The sequence below is a fragment of the Artemia sp. Qi Xiang Cuo genome, chromosome 2 (genome assembly GCF_049724085.1).
Source record: "Artemia sp. Qi Xiang Cuo chromosome 2, ASM4972408v1, whole genome shotgun sequence".
Lineage (NCBI taxonomy): Eukaryota > Metazoa > Arthropoda > Branchiopoda > Anostraca > Artemiidae > Artemia > Artemia sp. Qi Xiang Cuo.
In genome coordinates this window covers 63,631,853-63,655,452 of record NC_142795.1, presented here as the reverse complement: position 1 = coordinate 63,655,452, position 23,600 = coordinate 63,631,853, and positions in this window count along the sequence as shown.

Genomic DNA, 23,600 nt, shown 5'->3' with positions numbered 1-23,600 from the left:
ATGGAATTTCCAAGATCAACCAAGTGAACTTCATTGAACTAATGAATCTGAGACTTTTTCAATTTTCAATTTTAGCCTTAGAGATCGAATTTTATTCTAAGTCGTATTTAAATATAAAAGCGTTTTACTGAAGACGGCTCTTGGATATGGAGGCGAAATGTTCATTTAAGGTTTGAACAAATTTTAATGTCTTAAATATTCCCCCTTTGTTATACCTGTTGTTGTATTTTTATGGTGAAAAGGTAGTATGGCCTTCGTCGTTACTTCTATAAGAGTTGGAGGAGAAAAAACAATCTATCGAGGACTTATTAGTCTTCTAGCCCCTCAAAGAATTCTATTCACCATTGGTGATGTAAAATCTACAAGAATGCCTATAATTCTGCGTGTCGAAAGGCCTAGTTTCAGTATTGTTTTATTTGTTCTTTTTAGATTTTGGTAAAGATCTATTAAAAAATTGGCATCCTAAAACTCCTTCAGTCCTTTTATGTCTGGTTCTTGAGAGTACATATACAGAGGGTGAATCGAATGCTCGACAGCCATTCACACATTTTGTGAATATCGGTAAAAAGACCATTTTTGCTACTAACTCTTTTCTATCGCAATCTGATAGGAGGGTTTATCTTGAGCTACCTTTCTTTAAGTCAATGTTTTTAAAACCAGTATCTGACATTAGAATCACTGGAACTGTTACAGGATTTAAGAATTCCTCGTCATCTGGCCCTGATGACATTAAATAAAAAATAATTGTTTCAGCTCAAAGTAAGGAGCAACAATAAAAGTTAAAATGAACAGAATTTATTCCATATATTAGAGGAGCTGCCCCTTTCTCAACATCTCCCTCTATACGCTAAAGTTTTCTGGTATTCTTAGACAAGCTTCCTAATGTTCTAATTAAATGACCCTTGTGTTTCAAGACTTATTATTAAAGAATTGGGACAACATTCAAACCCTCTCATATATGTAGTAATGTCTGTTTTTTTTTTTAAATTTTAATGTTGTTCCTTACTGTGAATTGAAAGCCTGTTTTTTTTTTAAATTTAATCTCTGATTGTTTTTTTTAAATAATGCGGGGAAATCTGGCTCCACCTCAATGTAAAAATCCCCCTCTCTCATGCAAATATCCTCTAGACAATTAACCCCGTGGGAAATTTACCCCGGAAAATTAGCCTTAACATCTCCACACCTAAAATTGAGTCGGCAAAGAGAGAGTAAGACAAATAAATTGAATTTCGTATAGGAATTCAGGCAAATTTCCCCAGCGTAAAACTTCCCCTGAAAAGTTTACCCCTCTGAAAATTCCTTCTCCTAGGAAACTTCTCCCCGTGGAAATTTACCAAAGCAGAAAATACATCCCCCACCCGGAAATATGTGCACATTTACCAATAACAAAGACTGTACGTAAACAATGGGCACACTTTTTAACTTGAACTTTTCCCAATAGACTTTAGAGGGTCATGTCATCTCAAAAGGGATAGTTATTGGACATTTCAACTGTCTTGAACAAAATAGCTAACTCAAAATTTTGATCAAAACGATTTTACGAAAAAGGGGTGTAGGAGGGGGGCTAGTTGCCCTTCAATCTTTTTGGTCACTTTAAAGAAAACTAGAACATTTAGCTTACGTTCGAATAAGCCTTCTCTCGATGTTCTAGGACCATTGGTTCGATACGATCACCCCTGAAAAAAAGAAAGAAGACACGTATCCGTGATCTTTCTTCTGGCAAAAAATAATACGCAAGTCCACATTTTTACAGTTAGGGGATTGAAACCTCTACATCACCGTTCTCCGATACGCTGAATTGATGGTGTGATTTGCATAAAGTTTTTTTTACTTTTAGGTTAGGTTTCTTCCTCCTTTTTTCTAAAATCAGGCAAATTTTCTCATGTTTGTAGCCTTTGATAGCTAGTACTATAAACTTTTGATATATCTATTCATATCAAAATTCCGTTTTTCAGAGCTTTAGTAACTATTGAGTCGCGTCGGCCCTTACTTACAGTTTGTTCCTACGAACAGTTTGATTTCTGCCTGCTAAAGTAATTAAGTTCATAGTTACTTCCATTGTTTCTCCCTTAACTATACTTATCCACTTCTCCTTCATAGCAATATAATTTCCCGAATACCGAGTAAGTTGTTGAGAACGCGATGGTTTCTCCCCTTAATAGTTGTGTTGTTTCTAGTGATTTTGTTCAGAATTTCCACTTTGGTTCCCCTAGAAATGAAATCTGATTGTCCTAGTGATTTCTGTTGAACTATCCCATCCTTCGCTAGACTCCCTTTTTATTCTTGCAGCTTTTTTCTTGGATGCTCGTAAAGCCTTTGATTCGTTAATCAAGAGTATTTTTCATTCTAAACTTCCCTATTTTTGCGTAAGAACAAGTACTTGTCTTTGATTTAGGTCATATATGCCTGGAAGAATAATCTCTGTTGATCCAATTCTATTTTCATTCACAAAACGTTAACCTTCATAAAAGTTAAAACACCATATACTTTCTCACAACTCTATTTTTGTTAAACAATAAAACACTTTAGCGTAAAGAGCAAGGCGTTGAGGAGGGGACAGCCCCTTTCATATACAGAATAATTTCTGTTCGTTTTAAATTTTAACGTCGTTCCTTACTTTCAGTTAAAAAAAAACTAGTTTTTTTTTATTTAATGTCTGTCAAGGCTTAAGTCTCGAGCCAGTGCCTAATTTTGTAGTTACAAATGATAATATTTCATATTGTGTCATCCTATGTTTTCCGTGTTCATTCCGTGCTTTTCCTGAAGATAGCACCCGTGTTACTTCTGGGACAATGGAGGACTGGGTTCGTACAAAGCCAGGGGAGCTATTTGGTTTAGGTGCTAACTCTCCAGCCCTAAATGTTTCTAAACCTAGTTTTATAGTATTCCTCGAGAATCTCCAAAGGCTCTATTAGTATACCATAGGATGGCCTAATCCTTTTTTTAGACGTCCTTATTGATGAAAATTTTTTTTAAGCACCATATTGATTATTGTAAAATGAAGGTATATAGAAACCTTCTTATTTCAAGAAAGCTCAAGTGTGTTTTTCCTTGGCTAAATGTTCATCTAAGATTGTCTTCTCAAATGGAGATCTAGACGCAGAAATACTAGCAAAGGCGGCAAAGGCGAACGCCGTCTTTTAAGATTAAGATGTCACAAGCCCTAGATCAATCGCCTCACTAAAGGACAATTCAACTCTATTTATGTAGCTAATGTTAACTATGCTATATTTGTCAGAGACGAGGCCCAGGACCGAGACCCATGTGATGAAGGTGGTTAATGTACAGACGAAACAGATAAGAAAAAGTGAACGTGTCAGATGGTTTGACAGGTTTTGGGACCTGAAAATTCTACGGTCCTTCAAGTTACCACCCTATGTCAGTGACTGGTGCCTTGCTCACTCCGTTGATACGGGCTTCTTCTTTGTCTGCCCTCGCTAACTCCCGCCCGACTCATCTTTGGATTTGATCTGACTATAAATGATTGGCGAGACCCCAGAGGAAAACCGCACTCGAGATAAGTGGATGTTATTCGCGGTTGACTCACTTCCCGAAACATTGAACAAACTCCAAAAATCCAAATTTTTGGGAAACTCCAAAAATCCATAACAAGACGTTCATTGGTGACTCTGCCGAAAAAGAGCTTTAAGTAAGCAACTCTATGAATCCTATTTCGCAGTTTGATTTATTCGCATGTTTTTTATTGCATAATTACATGGATGTCTACTTTTCATTCTTTTCATTAACACCTTTCTAACATTTACAAATTGTTCAGCTAATCCACTGTTACTCCATGTTAAAAATCTTTGTATTCTTTTCTGTGTATCTTTAATTTTTTACAGCTTCATGTTTTTTCAGCCTCCCCCCTCCTTTACAGGACATGAAGTCTTTGTGGGGGCCATTGTTATACATGTTTGTGCCTTTTTTTATTTGTAGTAATATATTTTATCTTAAACCTCCACTCCAAGGTTCTCTGATACAGTGGATTGATGCATAATTTTCATCCCCCCCTTCTACGCAAACGCACACACTGGCGGATGTTTTTCACCTTTTTTAAAGCTTATCCAAGTTTGAACTTGCTATGGGTGATCTTTAGAGTTAAGGGATTTCATTTATTGTGCATCATTTCAATAAGGTAATTCATCCAATGAAAATATCGATGTCGCAATTTCGTTTTTTAAATTTTCAATTTCTTGAAAAAAAAACAGGTTTTATAAACTAAAATTAAGGAGCAACATTAAAACTTAAAACGAACAGAAATTATTAAGTATATTAGGAGGTCACTCCCTCCTCTGCACCTCGCTCTTTACACTAAAGTTCAAATTTTTTCCCAATTCTTTAACAATGACTCCTGAGTCACAAAGGCCGTTTAATTAGAATAAGAAGCTCTTTTACAAGTACTAAAAAAATTAGTGTAAAGAACGAAGACTAAAGGGTGAAGCATAAAGAGTAAAAACCTTAGCGTATTGAGGAGGGGGTGACCCCTCTCATATACATAATAATTTATGTTCGTTCTAAGTTTTAATGTTGCTCCTTTATTTTAGTTGAAAAACTTTTATTGATTTAATTCCTGACTTTTTTTTAAATAAGGCTGGGGAATCCGGCTACCCCGCCATGGACAGATCCCTATCCCCATAAGAATTTCCTCCGTGGAAAGATCCTCTAACATACCCCCCTCCCCCCTAATTAAAAATTGCCCTGAAAACGTCTGTACACCGCCCAATAACCAATAGTATATGTAAACAATGGGCAAAGTTCATAACTTGCAGCCCTTCCCCCGGGGACTATGGGGGTTAAGTCATCCTCAAAAACAAATTTATCACATTTTTCGACTATGCCGAAAAAATGGCCATCTCAAAATTTTTATCGGGTGTCTTTGGGGAAAAATGAGCGTGGGAGGGATGCTAGCTACCCTCCAATATTTTTGGTCACTTAAAAAAGGTACTAAAACTTTCAATTTCCAATCCAATGAGCTCTCCCCCAATCTTATACGATCTCTGGTTCGATACGATCACCCCTGGGGAAAAAAATTACAAAAAACAACAAATAAACACGCATCCGTGATCTTTCTTGTGGCAAAAATGGCAAAATTCCGCATTGGAGCTTGAAACCTCTACACAAGGGTACTCTAGTATTCTGAATCTGGTGGTGTGATTTTCATTAAAATCACTTGATATTTTGGGAGTGTTTCCCCGTTTCTCAAAAATTGGACAAATTTTCTCAGGCTCGTAAATTTTGATGGGTACTATTAAATTTGATTAATTTTACATATTTTGAATAAGCATCAAAATTTGATTCTTTTGACGTTTCTGTTGTTATTATGAGTCTGTTTCTTAAAGTTTCGTTTACTATTGAGCCGCACCACTCCCTACTTACATGTTCGTTACCACGAACTGTTAGAAAGAGTCGCTGATTACTTACCGTGAGCGGATTGAAGCCTAAGAAACATAAGCGACCTAATAAAAATACGTTTTTGGTCTATCTTTGGGGAACAAAACAACTATTCTAGTATATATATAAAATGGAGGATTGCTTAAGTTGAAAAAAAATTAATCAATTTATGATATGATTTATAAGAATTGGACACTTGACAATCTAATTTAAAATTTAGTGGAAACAGTTCACATATACTGATACTGAGCATCTAACATGAAAAAACAAAATATTATAAAACTGGTAAAAATAGTGGGGCTACTTTATTGTAAGAGCTACACCCGTAACTTTATGAATTATCACGTTTTCCAAAATTAGATGACACAACAAAAAGTATTCTTGTCGCAGAACCGCAGTGAAATTGAATTTCCCATTGATTTTTTCTCTTATGGAATCTGAAACGCGCTTGGAATGGGCGGAGTAATGAGCATTGGGACTGTTTTGACAATTCTATTAGTGTATATGAGTAGAAGGGCCTTATTGACTCCCACGATGACCACGTGGTGTATGGTTTTCTCAGTGAGAATGAAAAAACAGGAATTTTCTCACTTGAAAAACCATGAATTTTGTAACATTTATGGATGTCAACAGCAATTCATGTCTGTTTTATGGTTTTTGTCAGTGAGAATGGAAAAACAGTAATTTTCTCACTTGGAAAACCATAAACCACGTGGTCCTGTTACGAGTAGCACCTGTGCTGTCGACCTCAATTCACCTATCGTGAATCAATAATTCCCCTTAGAAACAACAAATTAATTTTCCCTTTCTTGACAGATCAATCAATCAATGACATCATCTGTCAGACTTTAAAAATTTTCGCCTAGAAACATTTCTCCAGGAATAGATCCAAAATCATTAATGTCTTTGCCTCGGGAACAGTTCTACTGGTCGAACTCCAAAAGGATATTAATAACCACAGGCCATGGAAACAATTAGGCAAGAAACATCTTAGCGATGAATTGTTTTAGCGCGCGAGAAGGTTTCATATTAATTTGAAATGCATTAGCACAGAGATGCCAATAACAAAGGAACACGCTGAATTTGCGTTTAGGGATTATTTGGGCGAAACCGTTTTAGACAGGTTATGGAACTATTTCGGCGAAACAGATAGAGACATTTTAAAAGAAGATTTTTGAAGAGATTTTGGAGGAGGTTTTGAGTGTGGTCGTTATAATACACAAGTTTCATTTGAACAATGTTGTGAGGTCCTCTAACCCAACCCCAAAGGGTCCCAATCCTCCTACCCCAACCCCGAAGGAAGCCCCCTGTCCTCAAAGGTCCCCCAAGCTCCCAGAGCCCCAGCCCCCCCCCCCCCAACGCCCTCCTCAGACCCTCAAAGACCCTCCTCTGGTCCTCAAAGGGCACCCGGATCTCCAAAGGGCAACCGGACCCCAAAGGCCCTCCCCCCGGGCCGCCCCGGGCCCCCCCCCTCCCCCCGAGCCCCCCACGCCCCCCCACGGCCCCCCCCCCCTCCCCCCGCCCTCCCCCGGGCCCCCCCACGCCCCTCGCGCTCCCCCACGCCCCCCCGGGGGCCCCAGGCCCTCCCTGGTCCTCAAAGGTCCCCAAGCTCCCAAAGCGCCAACCGGCCCCCCAAGAGTCCTCCCAAACCCCCTCCCTGGACCCCCCACAGATGCCCCTCTCCATTTTTTTTTTAATACTGTTTTTTTGCTTTATTATATATTTTATTAAAAAGTTAACTGCATAATTTAATTCCTAAACCCATTTTAAAACCACACAGAGTCCCCTCCCCAATTCGTAAATACTTTCTTAAATTTTTTAACATGGTATTTTTTTAACTTTTTACGTATCTTAAAATGACATGAAATATGCTTACGGCTCTACCAATCGTACTCTGTGCTTGTTCATGGACACGACGCGGCTTTTCCACTGGTACTCTATGGTAGATTATCGACACTACCTAGTTTATTGCATACATTAAATCAGTATTTTTTACGCAGTGGAAGGATCAACACACAATTCATATCTGTAAAAAGTGAAGATGAACTATTCGACGAAAGTATGTGCATATGAAAAAATCATTGTCGTGTTGAACGCTGACAAGGAGAAATACCTGAACTATGAAACGAGTGCAAGTGGAGATCTTATTGGCAATGTATGCATACGTTGTCATCACAGTGAGGAGTTAAAGTCCTTTGGTGTACCCAAGAATTTCATTCGTGTAAACGGTGGATATGCAAGAGTATCATTACCAGAGAAATTAGTGCTCAAAGAGAATGCCAACTTAAAAATAATTGTCGATGATAGGGGACAGCTCCTTGCTACGGCTTCTTGTACCACATTACCTGTTGATAAATCCTATCATCCTCTTTCCGGTATTAGCATTTCAAAGAGAACAAGAAAAAGACAAGCATACTCCTGCACCAACATCATAAATCATATCTTGTCAATGTGTCAAAACTGACATCTATGTAAAAATAATGTGAAAATAGACAGTGAAATCGCAGGCAGAATAAAAAGGACATTAGCAGACAATATCATCAATGAATATAAAGATGAATTGACGGAAAGTGAAGCGCAAGTGTACTAATAATGTGTAATAATGTATTTAACGTATTTTTATATTAATATTCTACATGTCATCATTTCATTAAAAATATTTTATGCATTATTTTGTTAAGTGTTCATTATTTTAGGGTATGCTAGAACGTCAATCGTTCAAAATATCTATTAAAAAGGTCAGAGATGAAAGAAAAAGAATTTTTAGAGATAAAGATACTACTAGCAGGCTCAATGTTTCATAGAAGATAGAAAAGTTCAAGATCTCTTCTGAATTTTACCAAACAACACATTTAACTTCTAATTTCACCAGAGAAAATAAAAAGCTTTCACTTCAGTTCTTTATTTCACAAATACATAAAAAATTTAAAGTTCACTTCTAATTTTTCGGTAGAAGATAGAAAAAGTTATACTATGATTGTTATTATTTTCTATGAAGGTAAAAAGTTATAATTAAATTTAAAATTTTCTCAACAAAGTGAATAAAAATTCATGTTCTATTCTGAATTTTACCAAAGAAAACACTTTAATTCTAATGTATCAGATAAAACAAAAATCTTACTCTTAAGTTGTTTATTTCACAAAGACATAAAGAAATTTAAAGTTCAATTCTAAATTTTTCGGTGGTAGATAGGAAAAGCAATACCGTACTTATGAAATATTTTCACGGAAGATAAAAAGCTCTAGTTCAATTTAAAAATTTCTCAACGAAGTCAAGTAAAGTTCCAGTTCTCTTCTGAATTTTACCAAAGAACACTCTACAATTCTAATTTCTCCAGAGAAAAAAAAAATCTTCCAATTCAGTTCTCTATTACACAAAGACATAAAGAAATTTAAAGTTCAATTCAACTTTTTCGGTGGAAGATAGAAAAGGTAATACCATACTTGTGAATATTTTCATGGAAGATAAAAAGTACTAGTTCATTTTTAAATTTTCTCAACGAAGTTAAGGATAGTTCAAGTTCTCTTCTGAATTTTACCCAAGAACACGATACAATTCTACTTTCTCAGATAAAACAAAAAAATTACACTTAAGTTCTTTATTTAACAAAGACATAAAGAAATTTAAAGATCAATTCTAATTTTTCTGTTGGAAGATAGAAAAAGCAAGACCATACTTGTGAATCTTTTCATGGAAGATAAAAAGTTCTAGTTCAATTTAAAATTTTCTCAACAAAGTTAAGGAGAGTTCAAGTTCTCTTCTGAATTTTACCAAAGAACACGCTACAATTCTAATTTCTCCAGAGAAAGCTAAAATCAACAACTTCAGTTCTTTATTTCACAAAGAGATAAAGAAATTTAAAGTTCATTTCTAATTTTTCGGTTGGAAGATAGAAAAAGCAATACCATACTTGTGAATATTTTCATGGAAGATAAAAAGTTCTAGTTCATTTTAAAATTTTCTCAACGAAGTGAAGTATAGTTCAAGTTCTCTTCTGAATTTTACCAAAGAACACGCTACAATTCTAATTTCTCCAGAGAAAACAAAAATCTTCCACTTCAGTTCTTTATTTCACAAAGACATAAAGAAATTTAAAGTTCATTTCTAATTTTTCTATTGGAAGATAGAAAAAGTAAGACCATACTGGTGAATATTTTCATTGAAGATAAAAAGTTCTAGTTCATTTTAAAATTTTCTCAAAAACGTGAAGAAAATTTCAAGTTCTCTTCTGAATTTTACCAAAGAACACTCAACAATTCTAATTTCTCCAGAGAAAACAAAACTCTTCCACTTCAGTTCTTTATTTCACGAAGACATAAAGAAATTTAAAGTTCATTTCTAATTTTTCGGTTGGAAGATAGAAAAAGTAATACCATACTTGTGAATATTTTCATGGAAGATAAAAAGTTCTAGTTCAATTTAAAATTTTCTCAACAAAGTGAAGAAAAATTCAAGTTCTCTTCTGAATTTTACCAAAGAACACGCTACAATTCTAATTTCTCAAGACAAAACAAAAATCTTCAACTTCAGTTCTTTATTTCACAAAGAGATAAAGAAATTTAAAGTTCATTTCTAAATTTTTTTAGGTTGTAAGATAGAAAAATCAATACCATACTTGTGAATATTTTCATGGAAGATGAAAAGTTCTAGTTCATTTTAAAATTTTCTCAAAAAAGTGAAGAATAATTCAAGTTCTCTTCTGAATTTTACAAAAGAACACGCTCCAATTCTAAGTTCTACAGAGAACACAAAAATCTTCCACTTCAGTTCTTTATTTCACAAAGAGATAACGAAATTTAAAGTTCATTTCTAATTTTTCTGTTGGAAGATAGAAAAAGAAATACCATACTTTTTAATATTTTCATTGAAGATAAATAGTTCTAATTCATTTTAAAATTTTCTCAAAAAAGTGAAGAAAAATTCATGTTCTCTTCTGAATTTTACCAAATAACACGATACAATTCTAATTTCTCAGAGAAAACATAAATCTTCAACTTCAGTTCTTTATTTCACAAAGACATAAATAAATTTAAAGTTCATTTCTAATTTTTCGGTTGGAATATAGACAAAGAAATAACATACGTTTGAATAATTTAATTGAAGATAAAAAGTTCTAATTAATTTTAAAATTTTAACAACATAGTGAAGAATTATTCAAGTTCTATTATTTCTATTTAAACAGAACACTATCATCGAATACTTTCTCCAGAGACTAATAAAATAATCCACTTCAGTTATTTATTTAACACAGAGATAACGAAATTTAAAGTTCATTTCTAATTTTTAAGTTGGAAGATAGAAAAAGCAATACCCTACTTGTGAATATTTTCATGGAAGATAAAAAGTTCTAATTCAATTTAAAATTTTCTCAACAAAGTGAAGAAAAATTCAAGTTCTCTTATGAATTTTACCAAAGAACGCCCTACAATTCTAATTTCACCAGAGAAATATAAAATCACCTACATCAGTTCTTTATTTCAAAAAGAGATAAAGAAATTTAAAGTTCATTTCTAATTTTTTAGTTGGAAGATAGAAAAATTAATACCATACTTGTTAATATTTTCATGGAAGATAAAATGTTCTAGTTCATTTTAAAATTTTCTCAACAAAGTTAAGTATAGTTCAAGTTCTATTCTGAATTTTACCAAAGAACACGCTACAATTATAATTTCTCCAGAGACAGCTAAAATCCCCTACTTCAGTTCTTTATTTCACAATGAGATAACGAAATTTAAAGTTCATTTCTAATTTTTCCGTTGGAAGATAGAAAAAGTAATACCATACTTGTGAATATTTTCATGGAAGATAAAAAGTTCTAATTCAATTTAAAATTTTCTCAAAAAAGTGAAGAAAAATTCAAGTTCTCTTCTGAATTTTACCAAAGAACACGCTACAATTCTAATTTCTCCAGAGAAAACAAAAATCTTCCACTTCAGTTCTTTATTTCACAAAGAGATAAAGAAATTTAAATTTCATTTATAATTTTTATGTTGGAATATAGAAAAATCAATACCATACTTGTTAATATTTTCATGGAAGATAAAAAGTTCTAATTAATTTTTATCTTTTCTCAACAAAGTTAAGAAAAATTCATGTTCTCTTCTTAATTTTAACCAAGAACACGATACAATTCTATTTTCTCCAGAGAAATCAAAAATCTGCCACTACAGTTCTTTATTTCACAAAGAAATAAAGAAATTTAAAGTTAATTTCTAATTTTTCGATTGGAAGATAGAAAAAGAAATACCATACTTGTGAATATTTTCATGGAAGATAAAAAGTTCTAGTTCAATTTAAAATTGTCTCAACGAAGTTAAGGAGAGTTCAAGTTCTCTTCTGAATTTTACCAAAGAACGCACTTCAAGTCTAATGTCTCCAGAGAAATCTAAAATCACCCACTTCAGTTCTTTATTTCACAAAGAGATAAAGAAATTTAAAGTTCAATTCTAATTTTTCGGTTGGAAGATAGAAAAAGTAATACCTTACTTGTGAATATTTTCATGGAAGATAAAAAGTTCTAGTTCAATTTAAAATTTTATCAACAAAGTGAAGAAAATTCAAGTTCTCTTCTGAATTTTACCAAAGAACACACTTCAATTCTAATTTCGTCAGAGAAAACAAAATCTTCCACTTCAGTTCCTTATTTCACAAAGACATAAAGAAATTTAAAGTTCATTTCTAAATTTTTTTCGATTGAAGATAGAAAAAAGCAATACAATACTTGTGAATATTTTCACGGAAATAAAATGTTCTAGTTTAATTTTAAATTTTCTCAACGATGTGAAGAAAAGTTCAAGTTCTCTACTGAATTTTACCAAAGAACACAATTCAATTCTAATTTCTCCAGAGAAAATAAAAATCCCCCACTTAATTTCTATATTTCACAAAGACATAAAGAAATTTAAAGTTCATTTCTAATTTTTCGGTGGAAGATAGAAAAGGCAATAGCGTACATTTGAAATATTTTCACGGAAGATAAAAAGTTCTAGTTCAATTTTAAATTTTCTCAATGAAGTGAAGAAAAGCTCAAGTTCTCTTCTGAATTTTACCAAAGAGCACGCTTAAATTCTAATTTCTCAGAGAAAAAATAAATCATCCACTTAAGTTCTTTATTTCACAAAGACATAAAGAAATTTAAAGTTCAATTCTAATTTTTCGGTGGAAGATAGAAAAATTAATACCATACTTGTGAATATTTTCACGGAAGATACAAAGTTCTAGCTCAATTTAAAATTTTCTTTTCTACATGTTTAAGTTAGGTTAGATTAACTTGTCATGAGCTCTCATGATAAGTTAACCTAACCTTTTCCGGCGAGTATGGGTAGGTTAGGCTAGGCTAGATTAAGTTAGGTTAGATTAGGTTAGGTTAAGTTAGGTTAGGTTAGCCCACGTACGCGTCACTTAGGTTAGCTTAGGTTAGGTGAGAGACAGGCAAAAGTTAGGTGTATCATTAGGTTAGGTTAGGTTAGATTAAGTTAGGTTAGATTAAGTTAGGTTAGATTAAGTTAGGTTAGGTTAAGTTAGGTTAGGGCTAGGTTAGCCTACGTACGCGCACGTACGTAGGCTAACCTAGCCTTACCTAACTTAATCTAACCTAACTTAATCTAACCTAACTTAATCTAACCTAACTTAATCTAACCTAACCTAACCTAATGATACACCTAACTATTTGCCTGTCTCTCACCTAACCTAAGCTAACCTAAGTGACGCGTACGTGGGCTAACCTAACCTAACTTAACCTAACCTAATCTAACCTAACTTAATCTAGCCTAACCTAACCTAACCATACTCGCCGGAAAAGGTTAGGTTAACTTATCATGAGAGCTCATGACAAGTTAATCTAACCTAACTTAAACATGTAGAAAAGAAAATTTTAAATTGAACTAGAACTGTGTATTTTCCGTGAAAATATTCACAAGTATGGTATTAATTTTTCTATCTTCCACCGAAAAATTAGAATTGAACTTTAAATTTCTTTATGTCTTTGTGAAATAAAGAACTGAAGTGGAAGATTTATGTTTTCTCTGAGAAATTAGAATTTAAGCGTGTTCTTTGGTAAAATTCAGAAGAGAACTTGAGCTTGTCTTCACTTCATTGAGAAAATTTAAAATTGAACTAGAACATTTTATCTTCCGTGAAAATATTTCACATGTACGCTATTGCCTTTTATATCTTCCACCGAAAAATTAGAAATTAACTTTAATTTTCTTTATGTCTTTGTGAAATATATAACTTAAGTGGTGGATTTTTATTTTCTCTGGAGAAATTAGAATTGAATTGTTTTATTTGTTAAAATTCAGTAGAGAAATTGAACTTTTCTTCACTTCGTTGAGAAAATTTAAAATTAATCTAGAACTTTTTATTTCCGTGAAAATATTCACAAGTATGGTATTGCTTTTTTCTATCTTCCATCGAAAAAAATTTAGAAATGAACTTTAAATTTCTTTATGTCTTTGTGAAATAAAGAACTGAAGTGGAAGATTTTGTTGTCTCTGACGAAATTAGAATTGAAGTGTGTTCTTTGTTAAAATTCAGAAGTGAACTTGAATTTTTCTTCACTTTGTTGAGAAAATTTAAAATTGAACTAGTACTTTTTATCTTCCATGAAAATATTCACAAGTAAGGTATTACTTTTTCTATCTTCCAACCGAAAAATTAGACATGAACTTTAAATTTCTTTATCTCTTTGTGAAATAAATAACTGACGTGGGGGAGTTTAGATTTCTCTGGAGAAATTAGAATTGAAGTGCGTTCTTTTGTAAAATTCAGAAGAGAACTTGAATTTTTCTTAACTGCGTTGAGAAAATTTTAAATTGAACTAGAACTTTTTATCTTCCATGAAAATATTCACAAGTATGGTATTACTTTTTATCTCGACCCCCATAAATTTTATACTGTAAATAGCCAGGTCTTGATGTATTAGATATCTTAAGTTATTAAGCTTTATTTTATTTTTGTATCTGGATAAATGTTACTTGTATCGTTGTCGGATTTAAATTACCTTCTATTCAATTTATATTTCTTATCTTTTTATTTTAAATTGTAAATATTATTTTTACTTTTTATAGAAAAATAAAATATTCTAAATACCTGGCTTGGCTTTTCTATATTCAATACGAAAAATTAGACATGACCTTTAAATTTATTTCTCTCTTTGTGAAATAAAGAATTGAAGTGGAAGATTTTTGTTTTCTCTGGAGAAATTAGAAGTGTAGCGTGTTCTTTTGTAAAATTCAGAAGATAACTTGAATTATAATTCACTTTTTTGAGAAAATTTTAAATTGAAATAGAACTTTTTATCTTCCATGAAAATATTCACAAGTATGGTATTACTTTTTCTATCTTCCAACCGAAAAATTAGAAATGAACTTTAAATTTCTTTATCTCTTTGTGAAATAAAGAACTGAAGTAGGGGATTTTTGCTTTCTCTGGAGATATTAGAATTGTAGCGTGTTCTTTGGTAAAATTCAGAAGAGAACTTGAACTCTCCTTAACTTTGTTGAGAAAATTTTAAATTGAACTAGAACTTTTTATCTTCCATGAAAATATTCACAAGTAAGGTATTAATTTTTCTATCTTCCAACCGAAAAATTAGAATTGAACTTTAAATTTCTTTATCTCTTTGTGAAATAAAGAACTGAATTGGGTGCTTTTAGATTTCTCTGGAGAAATTAGAATTGTAGTGAGTTCTTTGGTAAAATTCAGAAGAGAACTTTAATTTTTCTTCAATTTTTTGAGAAAATTTTAAATTGAACTAGAACTTTTTATCTTAAATGAAAATATTCACAAGTATGGTATTGCTTTTTCTATCTTCCAACCGAAAAATTAGAAATGAACTATAAATTTCTTTATCTCTTAGTGAAATAAAGAACTGAAGTGGTAGAGTTTTGTTTTCTCTGGAGAAATTAGAATTGTAGCGTGTTATTTGGTAAAATTCAGAAGAGAACATGAAATCTACTTCACTTTGTTGAGAAAATTTAAAAGTGAATTAGAACTTTTTATCTTCCGTGAAAATATTAACAAGTACGGTATTACTTTTTCTATCTTCCAACCGAAAAATTAGAAATGAACTTTAAATTTCTTTATGTCTTTGTGAAATAAACAACTGAAGTGGAAGATTTTTGTTTTCTCTGGAGAAATTAGAATTGTATCGTGTTCTTTGGTAAAATTCAGAAGAGAACATGAATTTTTCTTCACTTTGTTGAGAAAATTTTAAAATGAATTAGAACTTTTTATCTACCATGAAAATATTCACCAGTATGGTATTTCTTTTTCTATCTTCCAACAGAAAAATTAGAAATGAACTTTAAATTTCGTTATGTCTTTGTGAAATAAAGAACTGAAGTGGAAGATTTTTAATTTCTCTGGAGAAATTAGAATTGAAGTGCGTTCTTTTGTAAAATTCAGAATAGAACTTGAATTTTTCTTAACTTTGTTGAGAAAATTTTAAAATGAACTAGAACTTTTCATCTTCCATGAAAATATTCACAAGTATGGTATTGCTTTTTCTATATTCCAACCGAAAAATTAGAAATGAACTTTAAATTTCTTTATCTCTTTGTGAAATAAACAACTGAAGTGGAAGATTTTTGTTTTCTCTGGAGAAATTAGAATTGTAGAGTGTTCTTTGGTAAAATTCAGAAGAGAACTTGAATTTTTCTTCACTTTTTTGAGAAAATTTTAAAATGAACTAGAACTTTTTATCTTCCATGAAAATATTCACCAGTATGATATTACTTTTTCTATCTTCCAACCGAAAAATTAGAAATGAACTTTAAATTTGTTTATTTCTATGTGAAATAAAGAACTGAAGTGGAAGATTTTTGTTTTCTCTGGAGATATTAGAATTGAATTGTTTTCTTTGGTAAAATTCAGAAGAGAACTTGAATTTTTCTTCACTTTGTTGAGAAAATTTTAAAATGAATTATAACTTTTTATCTTCCATGAAAATATTCACCAGTATGGTATTTCTTTTTCTATCTTCCAACCTAAAAAATATAATTTAAAATTTTTGGTCTTAATCTATTTGTTAAATATGGTTCATAATTTTTAGTTTTTAGCTTTCTCTGATAACTTAGATTTGTAGCGTTTTGTTTTTTATTATTCATCATAGAAATTGATCAATACATCTATACGTTTAGTCAAAATTAAATTTACCTATTACTTTTTATAAAAAAATACAATATTAACAAGTATGGTATTACTTTTTCTATCTTCCACCGAAAAATTATAAATGAACTTTAAATTTCTTTATGTCTATGTGACATACAGAACTGAATTAGGGGATTTTAGCTTTCTCTGGAGAAATTAGAATTGTAGCGTGTTCTTTGGTAAAATTCAGAAGAGAACTTGAACTCTCCTTAACTTCGTTGAGAAAATTTTAAATTGAACTAGAACTTTTTATCTTCCATTAAAATATTCACAAGTATGGTATTGCTTTTTCTATCTTCCAACCGAAAAATTAGAATTGATCTTTAAATTTCTTTATGTCTTGGTTAAATAAATAACTGAAGTGGAAGATTTTTGTTTTCTCTGAGAAATTAGAATTTTAGCGTGTTCTTTGGTAAAATTCAGAAGAGAACATGAACTCTCCTTAACTACATTGAGAAAATTTAAAAATGAACTAGTACTTTTTATCTTCCATGAAAATATTCACCAGTATGGTATTACCTTTTCTATCTTCCACCGAAAAATTTGAATTGAACTTTAAATTTCTTTATGTCTTTGTGAAATAGAGAACTGAAGTGGAAGATTTTTGTTGTCTCTTGAGAACTTAGAATTGTAGCGTGTTATTTGGTAAAATTCAGAAGAGAACTTGAACTTTCCTTGACTTCGTTGAGAAAATTTTAAATTGAACTAGAGCTTTTTATCTTCCGTGAAAATATTTCATATGTACGGTATTGCTTTTCCTATCTACCACCGAAAAATTTAGAATTGAACTTTAAATTTCTTTATGTCTTTGTGAAATAAACAACTGAAGCGGAAGATTTTTGTTTTCTCTGAGAAATTAGAATTCAAGCGTTTTCTTTGGTAAAATTCAGAATAGAACATGAATTTTTATTCACTGTGTTGAGAAAATTTTAAAATGAACTAGAACTTTTTACCTTCATAGAAAATAATCAAAATCATAGTATAACTTTTTCTATCTTCCAACCGAAAAATTAGAAGTGAACTTTAAATTTCTTTATCTCTTTGTGAAATAAAGAACTGAAGTGAAAGCTTTTTATTTTCTCTGGTGAAATTAGAAGTGAAATGTGTTCTTTGGTAAAATTCAGAAGAGATCTTGAACTTTTCTATCTTCTATGAAACATTGAGCCTGCTAGTAGTATCTTTATCTCTAAAAATTCTTTTTCTTTCATCTCTGACCTTTTTAATAGATATTTTGAACGATTGACGTTCTAGCATACCCTAAAATAATGAACACTTAACAAAATAATGCATAGAATATTTTTAATGAAATAATGACATGTAGAATATTAATATAAAAATACGTTAAATACATTATTACACATTATTAGTACACTTGCGCGTCACTTTCCGTCAATTCATCTTTATATTCATTGATGATATTGTCTGCTAATGTCCTTTTTATTCTGCCTGCGATTTCACTGTCTATTGTCACATTATTTTTACATAGATGGCAGTTTTGACACATTGACAAGATATGATTTATGATGTTGGTGCAGGAGTATGCTTGTCTTTTTCTTGTTCTCTTTGAAATGCTAATACCGGAAAGAGGATGATAGGATTTATCAACAGGTAATGTGTTACCAGAAAGCCGTAGCAAGGAGTTGTCCCCTATCATCGACAATTATTTTTAAGTTGGCATTCTCTTTGAGCACTAATTTCTCTGGTAATGATACTCTTGCATATCCACCGTTTACACGAATGAAATTCTTGGGTACACCAAAGGAATTTAACTCCTCACTGTGATGACAACGTATGCATACATTGCCAATAAGATCTCCACTTGCACTCGTTTCATAGTTCAGGTATTTCTCCTTGTCAGCGTTCAACACGACAATGATTTTTTCATGTGCACATACTTTCGTCGAATAATTCATCTTCACTTTTTACAGATATGAATTGTGTGTTGATCCTTCCACTGCGTAAAAAATACTGATTTAATGTATGCAATAAACTAGGTAGTGTCGATAATCTACCATAGAGTACCAGTGGAAAAGCCGCGTCGTGTCCATGAACAAGCACAGAGTACGATTGGTAGAGCCGTAAGCATATTTCATGTCATTTTAAGATACGTAAAAAGTTAAAAAAATACCATTTTAAAAAATTTAAGAAAGTATTTACGAATTGGGGAGGTGACTCTTTGAGGTTTTAAAATGGGTTTAGGAATGAAATTATGAATGTAACTAGTTCATAAAATATATAATAACGCAATAAAAAAGTATTAAAAAAAAAATGGCGCTGGGCCTCTTTGTGGGGTCCAGGGCGGGGGGTTGGGAGGACCCTTGGGGGGCCGGTTGGCTCGTTGGGAGCTTGGGGACCTTGGAGGACCAGGGGAGGGCCGGGGTGTCCCATTTGTGCGGTGGTTAGCGCGAGGGGCGGGGGGTGGGCGGGGGGAGGGTGTGGGGAGGGGGGTGGGGCCCGGGGGGGGCGTGGGGGGCTGGGGGGGGGGGGGGGGGCCCTGGGCGGCCCGGGGGGCGGGCCTTTGGGGTCCGGTTGCCCATTGGGGATCCGGGTGCCCTTTGAGGACCAGAGGAGGGTCTTTGAGGGTCTGAGGAGGGCGTTTGGGGGGGGGGGGCTGGGGCTCTGGGAGCTTGGGGGACCTTTGAGGACAGGGGGCTTCCTTCGGGGTTGGGGTAGGAGGATTGGGACCCTTTGGGGTTGGGTTAGAGGACCTCACAACATTGTTCAAATGAAACTTGTGTATTATAACGACCACACTCAAAACCTCCTCCAAAATCTCTTCAAAAATCTTCTTTTAAAATGTCTCTATCTGTTTCGCCGAAATAGTTCCATAACCTGTCTAAAACGGTTTCGCCCAAATAATCCCTAAACGCAAATTCAGCGTGTTCCTTTGTTATTGGCATCTCTGTGATAATGCATTTCAAATTAATATGAAACCTTCTCGCGCGCTAAAACAATTCATCGCTAAGATGTTTCTTGCCTAATTGTTTCCATGGCCTTTGGTTATTAATATCCTTTTGGAGTTCGACCAGTAGAACTGTTCCCGAGGCAAAGACATTAATGATTTTGGATCTATTCCTGGAGAAATGTTTCTAGGCGAAAATTTTTAAAGTCTGACAGATGATGTCATTGATTGATTGATCTGTCAAGAAAGGGAAAATTAATTTGTTGTTTCTAAGGGGAATTATTGATTCACGATAGGTGAATTGAGGTCGACAGCACAGGTGCTACTCGTGACAGGACCACGTGGTTTATGGTTTTCCAAGTGAGAAAGTTCCTGTTTTTCCATTCTCACTGACAAAAACCATAAAACAGACATGAATTGCTGTTGACATCCATAAATGTGACAAAATTCATGGTTTTTCAAGTGAGGAAAATTCCTGTTTTTTCATTCTCACTGAGAAAACCATAAACCACGTGGTCATCGTGGGAGTCAATAAGGCCCTTCTACTTATATGAGAGCTTTGACCAATTTCATAAGTTAATTATTGATGTTGTACACGGTCCTTGTCATCTTGAGACCGTCCCTCATATTTAGAGTAGGAAAGTTCCCTCTAGCTTATGGACGACTTTTAGTGCATTAGCATTCCAGAAGAGGAAACATTATCTCGGGAAATATTATAAAAAGTCATTTTTTGAGTGCTAGGTAGAAAAATATGACATTGACTGCAGTAATTTCAGCTCTTTAAAGTGACGTGCGAAATCATCTTCTAGTTTTATAAGTTGTAGGAGTGAAATGGTTATGATAATAAAATATGGATAGGGTGTATTGAGTCCTGAGTCAGCTGACCAAACCCTACCTTTCAAACTTATAATAAAAGAAACCCTACTAGGTAGTATAAGTGATATTTCAATTCAACCTCACTTCTATTTTGAGAAAGCCAGGGATCTACATTGTAGCAGTCAATCATTTGTCTGCTTAAGGGTCGAACTAGATTCCAGCTGAGTTAATCACGAGCATTATGATGAATGGTAACCCTTAAAAGTGATTATTAAATAAAAAACAAGTTTTTTCAACTGAAAATAAGGAGCAACATTAAAACTTAAAACGAGCAGAAATTATAAAATCTATATTTTAATGCGTATATCCTCACTACCTCACTCTTTACGCTGAAGTCCAACTTTTTGTTCCAATTATTTAAGAATGGCTCCTGATACACAAGGACGGTTTAATTTGAATAATAAGTATTTAAAAACTCAAAAAACACTTTAGCGTAACAACGAGGTACTGAGGAGGGGGAAGCCCCCTCATATACATCATATTTTCTGCTCGTTTTAAGTTTAATGTTGCTCCTTACTTTCAGTTGAAAAAAACTTTTTTTTATTTAAATGTTTTTTTTATTTAATTTCTGATAGTTTTTTAATTAATGCTGGAAAATCCAGCTCCTCTCCCATGAAAAATGCCCTTCCCAACGAAAACTCCTCCATGGAAAGATCTTCCCACCCAAGTACCCGTTCCAGAAAATCCCTCCCCCCAAAAAATATTTCTTTTTACTTCCCAATAGCCAATATTGTATGTAAGCAATGGGTAAAGTCCATAACTTGTAGCCCTTCCCCGAGGGCTGTGGGGGGTCGAGTCATCCTCAAAGACATAGTTATTAGATCTTCCGACCATTCTGAAGAAATTGTCTATCTAAACATTTTGAACCGACAATTTCGGGTAAAAAAAGGGGATAGGAGGGAGGGGGGGGGGGGGTCAGCTGCCCTCAAATAGTTTTGGTCACCTAAAAAGGACACTAGAACTTTTGATTTCCGATCAAATGAGCACTCTCCCGATCTTCCAGGATCATGGTTCGATACGATCACCCCTGGAAAAAAATAATACTTCTTGTACTACTGCTACCACAATGTACTTTGGAATACAATTTCTTTTTTAATTCGTCAAGCTCAACTTCCCCTCCGCCCGCAAAAACAATGACTAAGTAGCCCTCCCCGATGATAGCGTAATTATTGATCATCAGGCATTATTTTATCAAATATCAAGGGAATCAAATTATTTAGATAAAATTTAAAATAAAGGTCTATATTACCCTTTTCTGTATGGCTCACGTGACTCTTTAGGAATGAATGTGCCACTGCGTGCTAATTTGCCTCCCATGCTTGAATACTTAATGTGTAGGTTTCCTATAATTTTAAATCGCTTGGATATCTCGGATTTTAAAGTTTTGGTGCCACACAGTTTTTGGGCCCCAAAATGGCAGAAAACTCCTCTCTCCTAAGGCTAAACCCTTTTGATAAGTAAATGGGCACAATAACTTTTAATTTGCATTTGAATGAGCCATCCTCCGATTTTTCAGGACCTGTGGATCGATATAACAGAAAACCAATGAGCCCGCATCCTTGATCTTTCTTCTGGAAAAGTGCAAAATTCTACAGTTTCTTAGATAGGAGCTTAAAAACTCTTATAAGAGTGTCATGTGATATGCTGAATCTTATGGTGTGACTTTCATCGAGATCATTTGCTTTTCAGGGATGTGTTCTCCCTTCAAAAATCAAGTTAATTGCTCAGGCTCTTTTGACTTGTCACGTTAGTTAATACTAACGTGAATTTTATATATTTTAAACCAGTATAAATCAGTCGGTTCTTTTTCTGTATTAATTGTTATCAAAACTCCCTTTTTTAGAAATTTGGTTACTATTAGTCTTTGTTGCTCCTTAAATACAGGTATTACCACGAACTATTGGACTACGAGCTGCTTGAACAAATGATATCTTAAGTGCAAAGAAGGAGCTACTGCTCCCTCCTTAGCCCCCCGTTTGTACAGGAGTACAACGTTTGTTTAAAGGGGAGGAGGGCCCCCTCTGAAATAAAAAGACATAAAAGAGGCATAGAAATAGGAAAATGAGAAATACAGAGTTGAGAAATTTGGGTGAAAAGGCACACTTTTTTAGTCTTAAAGCCCACCTGCACAAACATACACCAGCCCTCCTCCAAAACGACTGATGCAAAATTACGCACCTTTGTACTTAGTAAAATGAAGTTTTAAAACAAATTTCTGTAATAGCCCTTTATTTTTTCATTGACTACGTGCACCTCTACGCCTCTAGCAGCGAATGCGCCACCGCCCAACATTACTGTCTCTGAAAGTGGAATTTCACTTGAAAAACTGATTACTTTTCTAATTTATGTTCTTTTTTAATAGCCTGCAGAGTGTTACTCTAAATGTAAAAAAAAGCTAACGTTGCCACAAAAATGACTTTTTAAATCAAAATTTAACTTTTCCACATCAATGTTTCTAGAAAAAGAGCTCACTCATTTAGTGTATTTTCAACTCGAAATGAAATGCAATTATTCAAAATAAACGATTATTTTCACGATAAGAGTGAACCTTTGCCCCCAAAGGCCTCATACTAAAATCCTAAGCCCCTTTCTGAAGGAGTTTGTTTCTTAGATATAAATCTATGCAAAATTATTCAATTCACGTGAGTAGTATCTATATGCACAGTCCGAAATACACATACAATAACACATGAATTGCGCAAGAAAAACCCATGCTTGAGACATTAAACTCACGCGTGAATATTTTAAAAGTTGGCACACTATAATGCATGTTATGACACTAAAGTCGAGGTTTTTTTAAACTTGGCAAGGTATAATATGGTCAAGCATGTTTTGAGAGTTTGGTCGTAATAATAATTTAAGCATACAGGTTTTTTTCTGTTTTTGTTGTCAATTGCACAATGAATGTACGTCATGAGTTCACGTGTATATTCTTAAAAAAAACTGGTATGATATAAAGTAGTCAAACATGTCTTGGGAGCACGCACGAAATTATGTAACTCAACATCCGTTTTTTATTCGTCCTTGAAAAACTGTATAAAATGTTCATGCACTACAATTCAATTTTCATTATGTTTTAACATATTGAGCATAGTACATACACCTGAGGGTATACACAGTCCGAAACTTACATGGAAACATACACCTGAGGTAATAGGCACCACGAAACTTACATGCAATTACACATGAATTGCGCAAAGCAAAGCCATGGCTGAGACACTACACTCACGCGTGAATATTTTAAAAGTTGGCACACTATAATGCATGTTATGAAACTAA